Source organism: Sus scrofa, chromosome 8 (genome assembly GCF_054392235.1).
Source record: "Sus scrofa isolate SSC_HxYL_T2T_F1_AM1 chromosome 8, Sscrofa_HxYL_maternal_Yorkshire_Landrace_v2.0, whole genome shotgun sequence".
Taxonomy (NCBI): Eukaryota; Metazoa; Chordata; class Mammalia; order Artiodactyla; family Suidae; genus Sus; species Sus scrofa.
In genome coordinates this window covers 97,870,868-97,894,777 of record NC_139390.1, presented here as the reverse complement: position 1 = coordinate 97,894,777, position 23,910 = coordinate 97,870,868, and the positions used below count along the sequence as shown (strand labels likewise).

Below are 23,910 nucleotides of genomic sequence, written 5' to 3'. Positions count from 1 at the left end.
TTTTTTTTTTTTTTTTGCTCTTTAGGGCCCTACCTGTGGCATTTGGAAGTTCCCAGGCTAGTTAGGGGACAAGAATTAGAGCTATAGCTGCCTGTCAGCCTATGACACAGCCACAGCAATGCTGTATCCAAGCTGTATTTGTGACCTATATCACAGCTCAAGGCAATGCTGGATACTTAATCCACTGAGTGAGGCCAGGGATCAGACCTGCATCCTCATGAGTACTAGTCAGGTTCTTAACCTGCTGAGCCACAGAGGATCTTTTCAACTCTTTTTAAAACTCTAATTATTATTTTAATTTTTTTCAAACCCTCTCCTATTGGACATTTTTTGGCAATTTATATTTTACTGAAAGATTATACAGTTAGTTTTTAGAATGAATTTTCTTTATGTTGTTATACATTACATGATAAATGATTAAGAGCTTTCTGTAGTTTTTAGCTATGTCTTGTTTTTATTCCTAAACTTGTATGTTTGTTCACTTTAATTTTCTGTAAAGAAGCTAAAAATAACTTTACCAATTTTGGTGGAATTTTCAAATAAAATTTATATCTGTTAAACATTGTTGTGAAGCATAACATCTTCAAATTCAAACTCCATCAAATGTAAATCATTTATGTATTTATTTTCTTCAATTTACATCATTAGTCTTCTATATCACAATTTAAATTTTTAGTGATTAGTCATTTATGTGTTCCTTATATATCTTTTCTGCAGAGTTTAAATTCTAGAAAGGCAGAGACCATACCTGTTTTATTTAATGTAAATATTCAGTTTCTAGCACAGAATCGGATTATAGAAACTAGTCAAAAATATGTTTAACGAATATATTTATATTTAGCACATATGTAATTCACTGGGATTGCATTTTAAATAAATCTTATATAAGAAAGAATATGTATCTATACCTGTGGCAGTTCATACTTGGTAAGAGAAATGGAATTGTCAGGTCCTTCTGCATTATTATTTCTCTTGATCATTGCCCACATACAATATGGATTTGGAGGTGCAGGCAGTCTGGTTGGGGGGGAGCTGTTCCAGGGCCATGGCACCAGAATGGAGCCAGCAGACTCCCTGTGCAGGAAGAGAGGCAGCTGTCCTCTCTAGGCAAGAGCATTCTGTTCAGAACTGGAGCGGCTCTGGGTGTGACTGTGTCTTAGTTTGAAAGTTACAGCTCTGTGAAGGGCAGTCCTAATGGGCTACCCTGTCTCTATGAGCAAGTGAAAAATGGAATGCTCCCACTGCCAGCTGGCTCTTGATCATAATCAGGAGTCAAGTTTGTAGCATTATACTGCAGATTTTATTTACCACCTCAGAGAGAGCAGGCAGTCTGGGTAGGGACTGGCCCTGGCTGCAACTGGGTCTTTCCTTATATCTCCATACAGTGGATATGTTTGGGGACTGCAGTTCTCCTGCCCCAGCCCCACTGATTTCCCTGTCCAGCTCCCTTGCTCCGTGCCTAAGGGCTGAGTGTTGCTTGATCTCAGTATGAGGGGGCACATTTTGATTATCTGAGAGTTTCCGGAGGGAGAATGCCTTATCTACATGGGGAATAGATTATAGGAAAGGGCTCCAATAAGCATACCTCATTTGTATAGGAAAGTGCTCCAAAGAGGTATGTGCATGTGTCCTCATTATTTGATCACAGGCCTCCGGTTTTTGGTAATGATAAATTGCCTGTTTTGAATCACCCAAGTCCTAGTCCCTATCCTATCATACTTAACAGAATTATTTAATAATTTAACCTATTTAATGTATTTTTATGGTTTAATTACTTCATTTAAATACTTAATAATTTGTTAATATAAATATATTTGTCAAACATTATTTTTTTGATATATTTAGTAGGTTCTGCCAAAATATAGGAACAGGTTGACCCTGCCCTCAAGAAGTTTGCAGAAAAATTCTAAAGACAACTGTTGAAGAAGTAATTCACCTTTCTTAAACTTCAGATATAAATTGGAAAAAATAAAAATATGCAAAGTACAAAGTTTAGCCTATTGCTGATTAATTTTGGACAAAGTTTTTCCTAACATTTAATTACTATTAAGGGTTATGTTTTCCAAAGACATAAAGCAAAAAAATTTTTGAAATAATTAATTGAAGAACACTGAAATATGACCTAGCTTGAGTAAGAGTTCAAATCTTTAGAAAAATAATCAGGGTCAGTGATATCAATTGCTATAATTTCAGATTTTCTATCAAAAGAAAAATAATTATTTTTCTTGTTATAAAATAAATAGATATTCATCATAGGAAAAATTTTAAAAACATATTTCAAGTTGTAAGTAATTTTCGATCCTAACATCTTGTTAATAGTTTATACTTTTTATTGATTAGGAATTTAACACAGGTAAACATCTTTACATGTATGTTTATAAATGAACATATTTTATTTATTTATTTATTTATTTATTTATTTATTTATTTACTTTTTGTATTTTTGCCATTTCTTGGGCCGCTCCTGCAGCATATGGAGGTTCCCAGGCTAGGGGTCGAATTGGAGCTGTAGCCTCCGGCCTATGCCAGAGCCACAACAACACGGGATCCAAGCTGCGTCTGTGACCTACACCACAGCTCACGGCAATGCCAGATCCTTAACCCACTGAGCAAGGCAAGGGATGGAACACGCAACCTCATGGTTTCCAGTCAGATTTGTTAACCACTGAGCCACAACAGGAACTCCTAAATGAACATATTTTAGCACAATCATTTTATAAGTAACACTTTCTTAAATTTATAAGAAATGTATAAATATACTTCTACAAATTAAGTAAAATTTTAAGTTAAGAATGAACAATCTTTTTGTTTATATCTGCATGCCTCTAGGAAAGGGATTTATTGTGATCACCACATTCCTAAAAGATAGTATTTTAAGGCTAAGAATACTTTATTGGGTTATATGATTTTATCACTAAACAATATATCATTAAACTGTTTCGATGAATTAATATCTTAAGCACACATTTTAGTAATTTGTTTTTCATGGTTTAGTTTTTTACTTATTCCTATATTCATTATTATTCTTCTGACCTTTAAATTATGAAAAATATTCAAAATCAGTCTTAAGAAAAGAAATGCAAATCGATACTACAAAATTCAAAATTTCAGTTATCATATTGGCACAAATATAGAAATTGAACAGAACATCCTGCTGGAAGTTTATGGGAATTCAAAATGAACCAACTCCTGCAGAGATGAATTTGACATCTAAGAAGATTATTTTCTGTGTCTATATATCAATTTACAATTTGGCCCTGCAATCCTACTATGTAGGAAACACAACAAAATATTGAGGCTAGAAATATTGACTAGGGAAAATGTACAGGAAACCTTTATCAAATATATTATATGTTAAAAAGAATTATTGTTAAAATGGATATAAGTATCAAAATTTACATCCCTGACAAATACTAATCATGATTAGTAGGGACAAAATCTCAGAACAACATTGTGAATTTTAAAAATTAAAAATAAAGAGAGGAAACAACTCTTTTGAGGAAATCTAGTCACCTACAAGGAAATAAAATGCAAACTGTTATGAGACGTTTGGAACCTGAAAGCAGAATGGATAATACTTTTTAAAAAGTTAAGAAAATATATTTTAACTTTGTATTCTCTATGTAGCCAAATTATCAGACAACTGTAACTATAGAACAAAGATATTTTAGATCTGCAAAAACTGAAACATTACAAGAATTTTGCCCCCCCGACCCCCTGCCTGGGGTATCAGGGTTTAGGAGAATCAAATGAAAGGTAAATCCCAAAAGAAGAAAGACCTGGATCCAGGCACAAGCAGAAGTTCCACAAGAGCAGCAAAGAAAATTTCCAGGCAAACAGCTTTAGAGAAAGCCTGCAGAGTAAAAAGTGTGGTTTGGAACAGACCAATAGTGACATGAAGAAGAAGACTTCAAGGAAAAAGAAAAATGTGAAGATGATAAAGACAGATAATTATGAGTTGTAAAGGTAAAGTTTGAATAAAAAAAATAGTACTTAAAAACTCAAAAAAAAAAAAAAAAAAAAAAAAAAAAGCGGGAGGAAAGGAAAAGAAAAGCCTGCAAAGAAAAGGTATGGTTTATTTATCAACAAACTAAATCATAACATGATTTTGAGTAATTAGAGGAGTATAAGAAAAAAGAATAAGTTTCATCTTGATGTTAGAAAACTCTTCCTTGAATGGATTAGTTGTTCAGAGTGAATTCCTTGAGAACAAAATATTGTCATAAGAAAACACTCAGTGCAGCAATAAAGGATACTTGCATTACGAAAATTACCTTATGCTCTTTTTTTTTTATTTTTAACTTTTGTAACATTTAAAGGTAAATGACAAAATACTTACCATGTAATAGATATAAAAATGTCTCCATTACCAGCTCAAAAGCTTCTCCCTTCCTTTGCTTCCTCACTTTTTTTTATGTCTTCTCTCTTTTTTTTCTCTTTCTCCCTATCTTTCTCTCTTTTTTATTTAAAGGTAGAAAACTAGAATGAGAAAGTGAGAAGGAATGAAAGACAACCATACTTTCTGCTTTATTCTTAAATATGAGGAGTGAAGAATATTTTTTATAATTTCTAACATAAATAATGGAAATTTGATATGTGGTCTCAAATTCTAGTGGTAGTCATCGCAAAAACATTGACTTCATAAAAGTAGAGGTGACATGAAAACAAAATCAATTTCTAGCTCTGATAAATCAAAAAATAAAATGTGCATATTATTTAGAGATGAAATGACAACCCAAAATATTAGAAATATATAACTAAATGTGATTGCCTCTGAGCTGTGAAACTAAAAGTAGAGTAAGGGAAAAAATCATTTTTCTGATCTAAATGTTCAAACTCTGTTTAAATATTACTCTCATAATTTTCTTAAAATTTTAAATATAGAGACACAAATAATGTGAAAAACAATGTACTATAAGAGTCAATTTGATGTACCTCCTAACTATCCATATGTCTTCTTTGGAGAAATGCCTATTTAGGCCTTCTGCCCATTTTTCTATTGGGTTGTTTGTTTTTTTGTTATTGAGTTGTATGAGTTGTTTGTATATTTTGGAGATTAAGCCCTTGCTGGTTGTATTGTTGGCAACTATTTTCTCCCATTCCATAAATTGTCTTTTTGTTTTTTTTGGGGGGGAGGTACGGTTTCCTTTGCTGTGCAAACCTTGTAAGTTTGATTAGGATAAGCAATGCAGTCCTGCTGTATAGCACAGGGAACTACGTTCATTCACTTGTGATAGAACATGATGGAAGATAATATGAGTCACTTTGCTGAACAGCAGATATTGACAGAACATTGCAATCAATTATACATTAATAAAAAAATAAAAATAGTCAATTTGAATACAAGTTTATATCATAAAATTTTAAATTTGTTTTATTCAGTGAGATTTCTAATCAGTATTACGAATATTTAGACATCTATCTACACAAATACAATTACAATGATCATGAGGTTTAGGATGAAATCCTATTTAGTTATCTACCATCAAGAAATTATCAAAAAAAGTAACTGTTTTTTGAAAAATAAGTGGCAAGTTCTAGCATATGTCAGTTGACATTTCATCACCTTGTCTCACTATTCTGTTTTACTCTACATTAAATTCTAAAAGTGCCTGGATCTCCACATGCCTTTTCTTCACTTAGTCTTATTCTTTAATAACATAGAAAACAGGTTGCTGGCAGGGTGCATTTTTACTTTGAGAATGTTTAAATCTTTACTGCCCTTCTATTATTTACATTTCCTGTGATGCCAATATATATATCAATAAAGGGCATGAGAAGATGACTTCTGCAGAGACATTTATGTTTTCAGCATTGCCTGGGTGTTAAAAACCCATGGCATTAAAAAAATGAGAGTTGCTCTTTTGTAGTGTCAGTTCAAAAAAGAAATAATCACTTGGGAAATTTTACTCTGTATCTGCTGCAAAGAAATCCAGCAGAGAAAAAAGGCTTGCAAAACCATAGAAGGCAGTAAATGTCAGAAAAGGTGGGTCATTCTTGCTTGTAACCATAAAGGCATTTCACTTGTACTCAAGCTCATTGTTATGCTTAGTCAGCTATAACCTTATGTCTAGCTGATCTTTGCTCCCTGGAACTCTGAAGTAGCTACAGGTAAACTTTGAAATAATATACTGCCCCCAATTTGGACTAGAACTTTGAAGGAATTTAACCCTAAATAAACTTTAATTGTAGTTAAAATATAATAATAAAGACTTCCTGGATTTCCTTGACGTTAATATTCACTACTTCTGATTTTTTTCAGAAGCTCTATTCATTTTCATTCATTTATTTTGCTAAATTTTGCAAACTCGACTTGCTATATATTCTGATATGCTAAACAAATCTTAAAACTAAGTTCTCTTAAATCTAATACATTTTTGTCTTAAAACTATCAAAGTAAGTTTAGTTATTATACAGCATATTGGAGAAAATGAAGAGCTGTGAAAATCTAATAGGAACAGGAAAATGTACTGTTTATTTTGAAATATATATATTCTTTAATGTTTTAGTTCCAGGAAAAGGCCAACATTTGATAAAATCAACAATTTAAGTGAAGTAACAAAAACATAGAAGTGAAATATATAAACATTTCCATTTGTATTACTAAAACAATAATTGAGGCAAATTAGATTTAGTTTAAACCTAAAAAGTGCTCAGAAAATATAGGCATCAGGAGCTCTCTAGAATGTGAAATGAACAATTGCATGGCACTTGTAATTTATATCACACTGTAAAGAAATTAAATCACACAAATATTTATACATATATGAATGTCTAACTTGGGTGGGGGAACTTGAATCTAATGTTAAGATAGTTTGTTTTGCTCTGCTTTTGAAAGCTCTTCAGAACTCAATTATGTAGAGGAAAAAATTATGTTGTAGGGATGACTGAAAATGAAGCAATACTGACATGCTGAGAAAATTTCATTGTTGGTTCATGTGTTTATTCTGACTTCTGCCTATGTTCCATGAGGAAATGCATATGGGTGTCATCCTAAAATTGGTCTGCCCAGCTATTTAATTATGTACTTAGTTTGTACCTGTGACTAGTAATATGGTTTAAGAAAATTTTAGCCTAAATTATATAATTTCATTTTATAATATGTTCCATTCCTAATTCCTGAGAAATAACTTTCTACCAGCACAAAAGAGACATGATAGTCTAGTTTAAAAAAATAAAAACATTAATGTTAATTAATAAAACTGAACATGGGATAACATGCCATTATATGTACATTCTTTTTAATATAACATTGTCCTTAAGCCAAGTCATTCACTATTTTCATCATTACTTAATCTGGAACTATTTCTTGTGCCTATACTAGGTATTACAGTTTTAAATGCTAAAGGTACAAAAGTAAACAAAGTAGAAAAAATGTTTTGTCCTTATGGAATTTACATTATATTTGAAAGAAGCAAAAATGATAAAAAGCTGAAATAAGTAAACTTTAGTGGTCAATGATATGGAGGATGTTATGAAGAGAATAAAAATAAACTGCTATTGAAATAAAAAGAAAATGAAACTGACTGATGGTTAGGTGTATAATTTAATGACCTAAAAATGAATTTGTGGAGTGATGTGATCAAAAGAAAATTTGATCAAGGTTAAAAAAGTTTTGGAGGAGTGACAGTGGAAACAAACGATACATAGACAATTCTTTCAAGGAATTCTCCTCAAGGAGAATCAGAAAACAGGTGCAGTAGCTGAACCATGGGGGTCATGGTTGTGGTCATGATCAAGTAGAACTAACTGCACTTAGCTGTACAATAATTCCGATGTGCAAGAGCTTGAATTTTAGATCAGGTACCGAAAACAGAGTGGAGATTTTGAGTATAAGAAAACTAGTTTATGCCTATTAATTAATGAAATTGGTATGCAAAATGAAGTTTATGTATAAAAGATTTATAATGTTATTTCTATTTGATTAACTGTAAAAACAACTAACGAATTTTGAGACGTAACAAATTTACTTCCACTAAAACTCAGATGTGTAAAGGAAATGTTTGTTTCTTCCTCCTACTTATTTCATCCCTTTCAAAATCTGACACCTTTTAAGTAGAAAATTCAACTACTCAGACAGGGGATAGGGTGAGGGAACCCTTAATCTACTGTAGTTCCCATGCAACAACTAAGCTGTCCATTTTCTGTATAAATATTCAGTCTTTCTAATATCTGATCTCCAGCACAGTGTGACTTTCCTTTCAAGATGTTCTCTGAGTGTGAGGTGGGAGTAGGTTTTCTGGCTTACTGTGACTTGTGAGTTTCCTACTATTCTAGAATTATAGCTCTCCTAGATGGCGGAGGAGGGCTGTCTTTGGAATAACAATAGTGTACTGTCTTTGTGCTGTGGAAGTATTACTTGGTTTGCTGATAACTCCTCACCCTCTTGATCTCAATGGGTAAGGCCTATGGCGGATATCTGGTCTATCTCTTGACTGGATTTGTTATTGGTGGGTACTATGAATAACTCAAACTTACCTAGATTCTCTCTGTAGATATATAAACTAGAACTTTGCCATGTACTAACCAAGAACGATGGCTTGGAACGTCCAACCCAACCATGTGTGTTTCTGGGACACCTCTCATCTCAGCTGTCTCCCTGGCATTCAGTCTAGTCACCTTCAATATACCTGTAATTCTCTAGTTAATCTCTTATGGGCAGTAAAATATATGAATCTTGCCACGTTATTACTAGTTTGATAAGCAGACTACCACTCTTGGCATCGTCTGAGTTCTTTTTAAAAGCAGAACTTCAATCTCTTTACACAGAACTATTGTATTAATATCTGTATTATAAGACAGTTTGTTAGCACTAACTTAGAACACTAACTTTAGATCTTAGATAACTAACTCCAGTCTGTCTTTGACATGATGAATAGAATTCAAAGAGAATCTCACACACTTTCACACCCCATAGCCTGACTGCAAAAGCTATGATTTGGCCTGGGTAAAAGATCTCATGAGTGAACCTAAATAAGAGGAAGTTAGAATGAAACAGAATTTAGGGAAAACAATAAAATATATTTATATCTACCAAAAAAATAAAATAAAATATTTAAACCATTAAAGTTATTTCACAATAGAAGGGGAAAATGAAACTAATTTTATTTATAAAATTTATAAAATATTTAAACCATTTAAGTTATTTCGCAATAGAAGGGGAAAATGAAACTAAAATAAAATATTTAAACCATTTATAAAATATTTAAACCATTAAAGTTATTTCACAATAGAAGGGGAAAACGAAACTAATTTTGAGAAAGCCAACATTCAAACACAGTGTTCTATTTCAGCATCATTTTTGGTTGATCATTCAAAAGTTATGTGGCTCCTGATGTGATGAAAGATAAACTACACAACTCATATATTTAGCCAAAAATACATACCTTCAATTAACAGAAACTTTTTTTGTTGTTGTTGTTGTTGTTGTTGCTCTTTCTTGGGCCGCTCCCGCGGCATATGGAGGTTCCCAGGCTAGGGGTTGAATCGGAGCTGTAGCCACCGGCCTACGCCAGAGCCACAGCAACGCGGGATCCGAGCCGCGTCTGCAACCTACACCACAGCTCAAGGCAACGCCGGATCGTTAACCCACTGAGCAAGGGCAGGGATCGAACCCGCAACCTCATGGTTCCTAGTCGTATTCGTTAACCACTGCGCCACGACGGGAACTCCAACAGAAACTTTTGAACTAATTTCCCATTTACAGGTGAACAAGAGGATAGAAATTAGCTAAAGAACACTATAAGGCAACTCTAAGAGCAATCCAGAAGAGAACAACTGCCTGGATCTCTTGAAATGCCAGTGTAAGAAAATAAAAATGAAAGGTGGCCAGGGGTCAGGGAGAGGATTTATAAGATTAAAAGAAACAAAGGCTAAACTCAATGATTTTCTGACAATATTCTACTTAGCCTGCATTTTTTCCACTTAAATAAAACCATGTTTAACAGATACAAATTTTTAAAAAAGACAAAGTGCAATTAATAAAAAAGGAAATGAAAATATTATTGATCTCCATGACACCCAGGTGCTTCTTTGGAGATAGATGGAGATCACAGAAAGTCTGACATACATATATCCTTCTATTCCAAAGGCTCAATGGCTCAAATGCCCGAGGTTCCTAAATTTAAAAATAATTTTTACAAGTTTATTACCTGCACCAGTCACATTTGTCATTGTGCCTTCACTTTGTTTACACCTAAGTGGGGGGGACATGGTTTCTTGCCCTACCAACCCAAACATTCTTTCCCTCTAGTAGTCCCTCTCTTACGCTCTCTCCCCAGATTCTAACTAGACATAGTTTGATCCCTAGACACAAAAGGAAGAGAGATGATCCAAGTACTCTGTTACCATTTTACATAGGAAGAAAATAGACTAGAGCTATCATCTGACTAGTACTTAACTAAAGCTTCTAACCAGTGTTCCAACTAGTGGCAACTGATAAAAAATCAGTATTTTTTAACTCACAAAATATTTTGATTACTATAGCTTTGTAATATCATTTGAAATCAGGGAGTGCGATGCCTCCAGCTTTGTTCTACTTCCCTCAGGATTACTTTGGCTATTCAATGCCTTTTGCAATTTTATTTAAATTTGATGGTTTGTTCTATTTCTGTGAAAAATGTCATTGGGGTTTTGATAGGGATTGCATTTCTGGATTTTTAGAATAAATTTAGATTTATGAAAAAGTTACAAATATTTCCTATGGATGCCACACCTACTTCTCCATTTTAAACATTATACCATGGTGTATTACATTTGTGATAATTAATGGACCAACATTTATACATTATTATTAACTAAAGTCTATATTTTATGCAGATTTCCTTAGATTTTGCTTAATGATCTTTTTCTGTTCCATTTCCATCAAGGGTAACATATCGCTTTTACTAGTTACTTATCTTCCTTTTGAGTTTCTCCAGCCTTTCGTTGTTTTTAAAGATCTTGATAATTTTGAGGAAACTAGTCAGGTATTTTGTAGAATGTCTCTTAATTGAGATGTATCTGATATTTTTCTCATGAGTAGACTGGATTTATAATTTTGGGGAAGACTATGGAAGTAAAACGTCATTTTTATTATATCATGTCAAGAATACATGCTATTAACATGACTTATTCCTGTTAATGACATCCTTAATCAACTGTTTGAGAAATTGTCAAATTTCTCCACTGTAAAATTACTCTCTTACCCTCCTTCTATATTGTACTCTTTGGAAAGAAGTAATTATGTATAGCTTGCACTTAAGAATGATAAATTATGTTCCACCTCCATGAGGGCAGTATACAAACATAAATTAATTGGGATTCTTCTGCATGAGGTTTATATATATTCTCCTCATTTATTTATTCAATCGATTTATTTCTATCAATATGGATTTATGGATATATACTTTATACTTTGAGTTATAATCAGGGCAATCCCTATGTTCATTATCTAAACTTTCAACCTAAGAATTTTACAAAATTAAATTGAACATTTTTAGAGGAAATATCAGTAGTAATTGACCCAAGAAAGGGGATAATAGCATACTTTTAAATAAAAATAGGAGGAGTTCCCGTCATGGTTCAGTGGTTAAGGAATCTGACTAGGAACCATGAAGCTGAGGGTTCGATCCCTGCCCTTGCTCAGTGGGTTAAGGATCTGGCGTTGCCATGCGCTGTGGTGTAGGTTGCAGACGCGACTCAGATCCCGTGTTGCTGTGGCTCTGGCATAGGCCAGTGGCTACAGCTCCGATTAGACCCCTAGCGTGGGACCCTCCATATGCCGTGGGAACGGCTCTAGAAAAGGCAAAAAAGAAAATAAATAAATAAATAAATATAGGAAGGTTTATTTTACTAATCCCTATTTTAGATATTTGCTTCCATTTATCCACAAATATATACAATTACCACTAAAGTTTTTCACATCTACTTTTATTTTCACAGCATTGATTATGAGAATTGCATTGAATAGCTATTACACACTTCAGGAAATATGTATGGATAACTCAGTTCCAATCTAGAAAATAAAATAAAGCAACTCACCAATGATCTAAATATAGACATCTGTCATTATGTACTCTCTATCAGAAAGAATAAGTTATCTACCTAGTAGCCATTTATTCTTTTTCCTCACTACCAGTATTTTTTCAGTTTGTTCACATGAACTGTTCTTAACCATAGTCAAGAAACTTAAAGTGTCATTTTTCAATCAGTTCAATCCTGAAACCTTTGACTAATGGTTGGTCTGAGTCAAGCACACGATTCTGTTCTGTCTATTAATATGTAAGGGAAAGTTTGAAGGGGTACTTCTGGGAAAGGTCTTTTTCTAAAAAAATGAGAGACTTTTCTTGGAAAGAGGAATCTTCTATTATAAGCATTCATTTGTTTTTGTTTTTTGTTAATCTATTTATTATTGACCTATCTTTTAACTCCAGACCATTGAAATGGCTACAACCACCTTACATAAAAAAATAGGTCCAAACAATCAAAGATATTTAATGTAGCATCCTGAAGTCCTCAAACTTCACAATGAGCCCTTGGAACTGGCAAATGCAGACACAGGTTTTGTGTGAAATAATTAAATAAATTTACTGGTGAAGCTGCTGTTATTTCAGCATTTTTTCACTCTTAGCAGAAAACAGCAGAACCATTAAACTCTCAAATATTAACTATTAACCAAGAATACCTTTGTGCATGCTTATTAAAACATATTAATTAGAAAAAAATTGTTAGAAAATATCAGATATCTCTGTTATTTCTATTTTGTGCTGTGTCACAGTGGTATACACTTTTGTAAATACACTCAATTTGTAAAGGCTCTTCTTGTGTATGCATAATATATGTAATTGAGATAGTTAAATGGTATATTCAAAATATTGGGAATTGCCTCTTTCATCATTGTTCACCTTCATGGTCAGGAGGATGCTAGATTCTGTAGACTCCTTCCCTATGCTGTTTTGGTACACATGTCCATGATTCCTTCTTCATTAGCCTCATGTATTATATCAGCATTTGGTGTCTGGTGTTCCCATATGGTGCTTTCAAAGATGCAGCTCCAGTTCATGCCAACTCCAATGTTTATAATACAATTAAAATTTAGATACCTCACAAAGCTGCTATTCCCATTACTCCTGTCCTTAATACATCTAATAAAATCATTTAAAGTTCTTTCCTTTTTTCTTTGTTTTTTAGGGCTGTACCTGTAGCATATGGAAGTTCTCAGGCTAGGGGTTGAATTAGATACACAGCTGCTGGCCTACACCACAGACACAGCAATGCAGGATCCAAGTAATGTCTGCAACCTACACCATAGTTCACAGAAACAATGGATCCACTGAGCAAGGCCAGGGATCGAACCCACATTCTCATGAATACTAGGCAGATTCATTTCTGTTGCACCACAATGGGAACTCCTAAAGATCTCTTCTTATGATCCTTTTTTCCTAGTGATTTTGGAGGCATGGGGAAATAAGATAAATTTATTAGTAGTAAAGAATTGAAAAGCTGCTGTTTTTAAAGTATTTCTAAGACATTTGCTATTATTAGAGTCATGTGCAGCTCATAAAGCATACACCTTGGAGACTTATTGTTTCCTCTGCTCTATGTCTGGAAATGTTTTCTAAGAGATCCTGTTGACTTGAGTTACTAGGGAAACGTGAGGTAATTAGCTGTGTTCCCTTCAAAATAATCAAGTACCTATAGTATACTGGTAAAGATGACTGAGAATAATAAGCAATTAGAACTGTTTATATTCCCGCAAAATTTTAAGTGTATTTGTTAAAAATCTAAATACCACAGAATATGGTTAAAGACAAAGATATATTTGAATCCAGAAAAGAGAATTTCTTTAAAAGATATTTAGAATAAAAATTTTAAAATAATTTGTTTTAATGATATTAGTACATTCTTAATTAATATTTTTAAACAAAAGTTTTGCTAGACTAGGATAAGAAAAAGCTGATTTATCTATAAATAACATCTTTGTTAAGTTCATGTAAATGATAACATAATATTTATATTTGTATATATTTATAATATTTATATTTAAAAATAATTTATACTAGGCGTACATAAATACCTGATTAATTTCTCTTGTTTTTTTTTTTTTTTTTTTTGTCTTTTTGCCTTTTCTTGGGCCGCTCCTGCAGCACATGGAGGTTCCCAGGCTAGGGGTCTAATCGGAGCTGTAGCCTCCAGCCTACGCCAGAGCCACAGCAACACAGGATCCAAGCTGCATCTGCAACCTACACCACAGCTCACGGCAACGTTGGATCCTTAACCCACTGAGCAAGACCATGGATTGAACCGCAACCTCAAGTTTCCTAGTTGGATTCGTCAATCACTAAGCCATGACGGGAACTCCCTAATTAATTTCTAAGTAAAATTCTGGCTAGGAGTAACAACACCTTACTAGGGGAAAATATGAGGACAAGACACAGTAATGTGTATTTTGAATATGCATTTTCCTGAGGGCAAAAAGTGGCTTTATGGTATTGAAAATTATTTAAAATAAAATGTTGGCATGGTAGAATATGCTCTTATCTCTTAGAAATAATTACATCTATGTCTTTAGATCATCTAAAGAAGATCCGGATAAACCATATATAATTTTAAGATTATAACTGATAACTGGATTTCCCATCGTTGCTCAGTGGTTAACGAATCCGACTAGGAACCATGAGGTTGCAGGTTCAATCCCTGACCTTGCTCAGAGGGTTAAGGATCTGGCATTGCCTTGAGCTGTGCTTTAGGTTGCAGACACAGTTCCAATCCCACGTTGCTGTGGCTGTGGTGTAGGCTGGCAGCTACAGCTCTGATTAGGCCCCTAGCCCAAGAACCTCCATATGCCATGGGTGCAGCTCTAGATAAGACAAAAAGACAAAAACAAAAACAAACAAACAAACAAAAAGACAGCGTCCACCTTTTTCTTGAATATGGTGGGGAGGAACTGGCTTTCATCTGGACTGTCTTGCAGTCAAGCGTGTTGAACCTCAGACTGAGCCAACATGACATTAAACCTCTCACAGTGTATCTCTGTGCACTGATAGTATTTGCTTTCTCAGGTCTCCATATGTTAATTTCTTTCACTTTTCTTTATATTCAGTACACCAAATTGACCATATAACATCTGTTGTTACCAGGCTATGGCTTTTAGTTATACTTAATACACATTATTGTTGTCTTTATGATGGCATAGATTTGGAGTTGGAGAGTTTGGATTTCTTTAGTTGGTCAGTTGAAGTGTTGACATTGTAACAACAGATAATCTGTGAAATTCTGAGTGACCTACATGTCTAGATATGTATTCTGTAGTTAATAAGTCAAGTTTATATTCAAGGAGATAGCTTATTATGATAATATAATGGGATTAAAAGAAACATTTAGAACTATATTAATTAATATTCTGCTCACTTGTTCCTTTATGCTATAAAGAGTAAAATAGGTTTACTTGATTAATATTTAAAAACGAATGCTACTCCGAAGAAACTTAGTTAAGGCACTCTAACACCTAAGCCTCAGTTCCATCACTGGGAAAATGCCTATGGCTGAGATAAAATTTTCTGTGTCTTTCTTATCTAATTTCTAATAAAAAATTAAAAATTCTTAGATAGTGAAAATAAACATGTAATATATCAAATATACTTTTAAATTTTGCATTAAATATTTTCTGTCCTTAGAGATGAAAGTCATATGGATTTATTCAATTCAGGTAGAAATAAAGAGCTTATGCACATGTTGGATAGCATCTCACTACTCTTCTTATCAGCAACATTCCTAAAATACATTTAAAACTAAGAAAAAAATAGCTGGTTTTTGAATATAAACACAGAGAAGATATAACCAATATTTCACAAACTACCATTATATGAGAGGCATACGTATTTGTTTAGTTTTCTTTTCCATTTTATTCCCCAATGTCTAGCTGAATATATGGCATGTGATAATCATTTATCTATTATTTGTTAAATATGTGACGCATGCCAAGTAAATTGCTTATGACAAACTTCTGATGTAATAGATGAAAAAACTCCTATGTATAGGATAGGTAATTCTGCCATGTTTGTTAAGCATTTAAATCTGTAGCTGACTTTAAGAATCTGAATTTTGCTCAAGACAATTATGTAAATAAATTTATGAACAAGTTGGAAACTATTTTACCTGCTTCACAACCACTCTCATTATCCTTGAGCAGAAACAATTGCTTTCTCCCAATTTCCATTTCAGTATGACCCACAGGAAAGGGTAACTTGGATTTAACATTCCTGGATCTTTTCCAGAATTATCTCCAAATTCTACATCCTCCCAGAGCATACTGTCTTCTACAGCATCCTGTCTACTTTGCATATTTATAAATTGCATTATTTTTTGATGCCTGTTATTTTATATGGTAAATAACTTTGATAATATTGATAAATATAATGATTTTTAAACTGTATCACAAGTAATTTAGAGAATATCCAAGATATCTATGTATAATAATTTATTTAATTTCATTAATCCTACCACAAAAGCTTTTTTATAAGTATATAAACCCCCCTGTATACCCTTTTTATAAAAATCATACTGTGCTATATATATCAAGCTCCAAATAAAGAGTACCGTATCATAAACATAATTGAGAAATGAGTTTATTCCAACAAGTATTTCATAAATTAACAGAGAATTCAATTCTTCTCCTAAGCCCAAACTCAGGATACACTAGGTAAGGGTATATAAAATCCCATCCTTATGCTAATTTAACCATTTAAGCTTCATTGAAGCACTCCAGATTTGATACCCTTTCTGGTGAATTTATATTCTATAACTGTGTAAAGCAGAGGTTGATGGATACTTAGAGTTACAGACCAGGCTACTATGACTTTCTAACTTGAAGTTTTCCAGTATGGGAATTTTACCTTCAACATATTCTTTTATTTTTATTTTATTTTATAATGATTTTTATTTTTCCATTATAGTTGGTTTACACTGTTCTGTCAATTTTCTACTGTACAGCAATGTGACCCAGTTACATATACATGTGTACCTTTTTTTTTTTTTTTTTAGGGCCACGCCCATGGCACATGAAAGTTCCCAGGCTAGGTGTTGAGTCAGAGCTGCAGCTGCTGGCCTATGCCACAGCTCTAACAATGCAGGATCCGAGCCATGTGTGCAACCTACACCACAGTTCACAGCCAACCCAGATACTTAACTCATTTAGAGAGGCCAGGGATGGAAACTTCATCTCTATGGGTACTAGTTGGGTTTGTTACCACAGAGCCACAATGGGAAGGCCCTACCTTCAACATATTCTTTATATGAGACTAACATTTTGTTACATACCAGTAGAAGAACTAAAATCTTAATAAATTTTTGCCATTTATTTTGCCTTCCCTAATACTCAGGACTTAGAATCTATAGGAGCAGTATGCTTCAGCACAATGGAAAAGAAATTGAATAAAACCCTTTACATATTTAGTCTTAGGTCTTTCTGGAATTTCAAGGTACATTTGGACAGAGATATCTAAAATTGTACTGTACTTGATCTTTTCATTTTTTAAAAAAAGTTAAGTAACTTTATCTCTGAAAACATATTTTAAGATACTATGTTTTACTAGAGTATTCTCATTGTCTCAAGGGTTTAAAAGATTTTTGCAAATTATATATTCAGTCATGAGCACAGCATCCTAACAAATTTCTTTCTTATTGAACTACACAAAGTACAAAGTACATTGTTGGCACTCCAACTTAATTGAAGAAATATTTAAATGGCAATTCAATGAATGAAGATTAGAAGATTAAAAAATGCCTAGTATTTTTCAAACTTAATATTCTGCTTTTAATAGGTAAGGCACAAATTTATGTCAAAAAGTAAAACAACATACATTTGTGTTTTGCAAAGTAGCTAGAAATAAAAGAGTAAAATCACTCACTTTATCTCTCATGGAATTTAAACACCCACTTTATCTCTGATGGAATTTAAGTATCAAAAACTTCTTAACAGTAGATATAAAAGTCCACTTTAATTTCCATTTCATTACTTTATTGTTGCTATAAAACTCTGAACACTTTATATACTTATTGAAAATATTGAATTTGAAATACTTATGAGGTAATGATTCTTTTTAGCTTTCTTGGTACTTGAGAAACTGAATTTAAAAAGGAAAAATCTGCCAATTATTAATCTTATTTTATGAACATTGCATGATGACTAGAGTGCCTTCTAATTTATATTTGTATCAGCCATTTTATAGTAGATGAAAACATTTTTATCCATCAGGGGGCAATCTTGGTTTCATTTATTATGCTCTCCATTTAAAAATCGAAGAACTCAATAATTTTGTATAGTGTCTATTCAAACAGGTGTTTAATAATTTAACTTTAATTACAGGATAATCAGTAAATATAATTCAGCACACAATTTCTTCTTATGATTTTTTGCTGTGTTCCTGAAACTTCAGTATATAATTGTTTTTTTTTTTTTGTATATATAATACTGAAAAATTACCTTTCTCAAATTAATGCTCAATATCTTAAGTCATAATTCTTATAACTTCATACACTAATCACTCTTGGTCTAGTTTTGCATGAAATAGGAATGTGTACATGCTCAAAGTCTCCAGTGGGCTATTGTATTTCTGAGTATGTGTGCCAACAAAGTAGTTCTGACAGTAGTTTTGAGTATTTATAATTTTCCATCCCTGGTGGTAGAGTCTTAAGTCAGAGGTGAAGGTCATTACATTAATTCACAATAAACACATTGAATTTTTTTGAGAATTACATGCAGTTTTATCCTCAAGGGCTTATTATAAGAAGGCAGTATTTGTTTAATTGTATTAGGAAATAAGGACTTTATTTCAGCATTAATAAAAGATGAAAATGTACTTTTAAAAGGAATATAAAAAATGTGCTTGGATTGCTAATGTTCCATACAGTTAGGTAACTTTGAATTTAAACAAAGGAAATATTCACTTGTGTTCAACTAACAAGGAGTTTCCAGTACTGAACTTTGGTAAACTGACAGAAATGTGGATGTTTTCTGCTTATTGATGAAGTAAAAACTCATACTGATGCAGATATGACCTTTTAAATAACTTATAATACTTGCTTAGAATTCTTTCTTTGTTAATGATTTGAAAATTATCCTCTAATTAACAAGACTAAGTTGACGAGCTAAATTTTAACTGCTACAATTCTTATTTTATTTACTTTACTTTTTAGGATATCAGGTAATTAATAACATTGTCAAAAATACATGCTGTCTTCAATTGCTTCAGTGTTATTGGAAATTTTTGTTTCATCTAACAAAATGTATAAAATTGAAACAGCTATTAGAATAACATAATGTTGCATACTTTCTATTATTTTAATCAGTTACTCTGGACATAATCATAGAAAGTATGGCACTTACTGTTATTCAAGTTGTTTTCCATAAGTATTTCATCCCTGAAAATCCTTTCTTAGAACTTCCCAAAATGGAAACCCATGACTACTGATTTCAGAGATTTGTCTAAAGATAGGACAAAGTACACATTTACTTTATCACTCAAATGGTCTCTTTTATAAATGGATGTATTCTTGGGTATTTCTAAGTTTGAAATACAAATGCAAAAACAGATTAATAAGTACATGGATTCTGTTGTGCTCCTGGTCACTGTTTTCATCATTTTAATGGGTCATAAGACACTAATGAGAGAGCTATTTGAGAAGAAAACCTTCTCAACCGATTTTATGAAAACAACCTAATATCACCTTTATATTATTACATAATAATATGATTTCAGAGAATTAAACTAAAATATGTCTCATTATTTCTCCTAAAAAGTATTTTAACAGTGTTAGTACAGAATACAGATAACCAGGAACACCATACCCTGGTTAGGGAGTCTCTCTTAACTGTGGCCTTCTCTCTTGATTGGAACATGGGCAATTACTAGAATCCTCCCCCTCCCTTTATCTATAAGATAAATTCTATTTGATGATGCCATTGTAAGTAGATCAACATATATTATATTAAAATTCATTTGTAGCTAAATATGTTTACATCTAAGATCTAAGCCTGGTGAATCTAAGAAATACCTTTTTTTTTAGGGGATGCACCCCCAGCATATGGAAGTTCCCAGGCTAGGGGTCTAATCGGAGCTACAGCTGGCCTACACCACAGCCACAGCAGTGCGGGATCTAAACTGCATCTACAACTTACACCACAGCTCAGGGCAACACCGGATTCTTAACCCACTGAGCAAGGCCAGGGATCAAACCAATCAAACCATGTATCTGCATGGATTCTGGTCGGGTTTGTTAACTGCTGAGCCACAAAGGGAAACCCCCCCCCTTTTTTTTTTTTGTCTTTTTGCTTTTTCTAGGGCCACTCCCACTGCATATGGAGATTCCCAGGCTAGGGGTCTAATCAGAGCTGTAGCTGCCGGCCTACAGCACAGCCACAGCAACGTGGGATCCGAGACGTGTCTGCAACCTACACCACAGGTCACGGCAACGCCAGATCCTTAATCCACTGAGGAAGGCCAGGCATTGAACCCGCAACCTCATGGTTCCTAGTCATATTCATTAACCACTGAGCCACGGCAGGAACTCCCCTCCTTTCTTATTTAAAATGACTTCAAAGCATTACATCAAAAACAACTCTTGATATCTTGTGTATTATTTAAAATACAACTTTTCCTTTTATTCAAAAGGTCTGGATCTAAATTTTGGTGTCACATATTATAAAGGTGGTAACTTGAACATATTATTTAAATTCTTATGTCTCAGTCATATATCCTTAGTATGGCATAAAAAGTACCTGTTGTGGGCTTGTGGTGGTGATTTACTAAATATACTAGACGTTCCACTATAGTTTTTATCACATGTTATTTGCTCAATAAATGTACTAATTACTTTGCTTGATTTTTCTAGAACACCCAAAGGCCAATCTCAAAGAATCAAGGATGAAAGAAACAGAAATTAATCAGAAATATGAAGAACAATCTCCAGGATCTAAGAAGGAAGAGAAGTCCAGAAGCAGTTCGTGTGACTCCCACATCGCCCCACTTGCCCACCCTGGCCTTAGACACCCATGTTGCTTCTGCAGTGGCTTGGACTGTGTCCTGTGGAGGTAAAGTATGGCTGCTGCATATGTTACCTAAATATTGCTATTTGTTTAACTTTCTCTGGGAATGAGTGTATGGCTTTGACTTGACATCCATTGGGTCTGTCACATCAGGAGAATAGTAGCTTCCAACCTCCGTCTGACCTTCCTAGTAAGACAAACTAGCTTTGTTCAGATTCTGTCCCAAAGGCCCTGTTAATAGCATTCAGAATTGCTGGGGAGTTAATTCCCCCTGAGGCAGAGTTAGGAGACAGGAGATTGGAGAAGTGTTAAGAAAAACATTTCTTGTTCCTCCTTCTTTCAGCAACTTTTCTAAAATGTTGTGGTTCCAAAAGACCTATCTGGGGATGGTTTGTGTCACTGAACCAGCTTTTTCTCTCATCAGAGTGGCATGTCCATTGATGGACTGTGTTGCTCCTCCTTCTGCCTCATTTTCCTTTTTATTTGAACTTTACTTCACTAAAATTGTACTTCTACTCCACATAAGGTAATAGCTCATAAACTTTAACTTTGCCTCAGAAAATTTTTTTATTTTACTGCTTTAGTTAATCAGGATTAAGAAAGGAAAAAAAAAAATCCTCTCTGAAATAAACTCAAATCCTGATCAAGAGACTCACGCATTGTTTCCTTATTTCATGCATTTGCCCTCCATGGCTAGCTTGGATCTTCCAAGAAAAAAAATTACTTAAATGACTTTTTCATATGAAGGTCATTTAATTATTCATTCATTACTTAAATATTTCCTAAGTTCCAGTAATATTACAGACACAGAATAACTAGAAGACTCTTTAAACATTATGCAAACCTACTGTTTAAGGAGTAGTCAGAATGGCAAAATTAACTTTATTTAACCCTATGTATAAATAATCTCTAAAGTCATCATCGAATTTTATTCATTACTTAAAATTCTTTGAAAATGTAGAAAAAGTGACATAGCATAATTCAGCATAATTTTAATCAAAAGTGATAGTATTTTGACTGATAATTGAAAAATAAAAGTTAATATTAAGGAGTATCACAATTACATGGTCCATCTATTCTGACAAAGTTAGGGATATGGATTGAACATTCTTGGTGCATAAGAGATACATTTATTTTAATACAAACAAATATCCTTTCAGTGAAACACAGTTGGCTGTAGCATTTAGCCCTGTTTTTTATTTATTGTTTGTTTTGGTTTTCATGAAAGGAAGGATTTTATAGAAATATATGGTAGATATGTGTAGAACACACTGAAGATGATTTAACCTCATGAGTGTATCAAGTTTTAGGATTATAGGATAGCACTCAGTATCTGCCTTTGGAATATTTGATGCAGAGAAAGAGAAAAATTAATGACATATTTACCACTAACTTTCCCTTGAAAAACAAAGTGATACTATAAATAATACTGGCTTTCCTTCTGAAAACCAGTCCCTCAGGTGACATATGTATACATTCCCAGCAAAGTCTCTATCAAACATATTTTCCTTGAGATTTTTATTCTAACAGAAGAGTAAGAAGAAAAAAAAAATTTTGTAACAGTCCACTATAGGCATGAATTGTAATCACTAGATATATCTAGGTAAGTGCCACCAAATTTAGACTGACAGGTATTTAAAATTGCTTTGGGACCATTTACTGAAGAACATTTTAGGAGGAAATATCTTATGCAGCCTATTTATTCCGTTTATGACTGTATAGTTACATATTCTGATACTCTGAGCAAAGCGACTTAAAATATTTAAGCTACTTTGCATTTCCATCTCATCTACCAGGTGTTTAAGCATCCTGCAGAAGCTGGAGGACTCTATTTATATGTATTATAAAGTTTAAGTATTATACAGCTGTGGATGCACTTGTTTTCTTCTTATCCATTCAGCTAGGTTTCTATCCTCTGCTTAAATGCAGTAATTGCATCAGGCGGAAGAAATGTAAGGACTAGAACTTTGAATGAAGCAGTACTCTGTGTATTTGTAAATGTGAAACAGATGTGCAGTAAATATTGTGAGCATTGAATCAATAGGATACCACATAAATACAAAGGAATGAAAGAAGAGATGTAATTTGTCAGTGATTTTTGCTAAATATCTCATCAGTAATGGAAGCTGCAGCTTCTTTACAGAACTTAATGAACAGCCATTTTTACATGATTTTTCCATTACTTCAGAGGAGCAACTAGTCTGCAAACCATAAATACAAGCAGTTTAACCACTGAGAGGTGTATGCATTCATGAAAATACACCTATCGAAATATTTCAAATAATTTTTACAATTGAAAATAAAACTAGGAAAGTATATTTTGTAAAAGGAACTTTTCAATTTCAAAATATATTACCAATATCAAATCATATAAATTGTGTAATTTAAAAAAATTCAAGTTATTGAACATAGGTAACTTTAGAATAGGAAGCATACTAGGATAAAACCAAATTACCATATTTTAAAGAAAAAGAGAAGTGTTTCCTGTTTCTAAAAGCTTTCTCTCATCACTTCTTAAAATCTGCTAATAGCATCATCTTTCATTGAATAACTCAAGTTCAAAGCCCACTTTTTTGTCACTACCTTCATTCAGTCACTACAACTCAAATAATTTATGTAAGAGACTTTCATTTCCGTTGGTTGAGATATTTGCATTTAATTGCCTGGCTTATTATAATAGTTTAAAATCATTTCTGTATAGTTGTTTCCTTTCTAGACTAATTCACACTAGAGAACATCTGATTAATGCTAATGGGTACACATTGACCAATGCCCTTTGCTTTAAAATATTTAATTTCTCTCTATTTCCATATGAGTAACTCCTATGACCAGAAATAACATGCCCAAATGTTTCTAATATGTAAGGTAACACATAAATTATATAC

At 33.2% G+C, this 23,910-nt stretch overlaps 1 long non-coding RNA gene across 1 annotated transcript in view; it reads left to right on the top strand.

Annotated features, from left to right (window-relative positions):
* Positions 1-23,910, top strand: part of LOC146400954 (uncharacterized) — a 539,998-nt gene that overhangs the window by 507,141 nt on the left and 8,947 nt on the right. Inside the window, exon 7 of the long non-coding RNA XR_014812989.1 lies at positions 20,872-21,070. This is a non-coding gene — a long non-coding RNA (uncharacterized LOC146400954). The remainder of the gene's footprint in view (positions 1-20,871; positions 21,071-23,910) is intronic.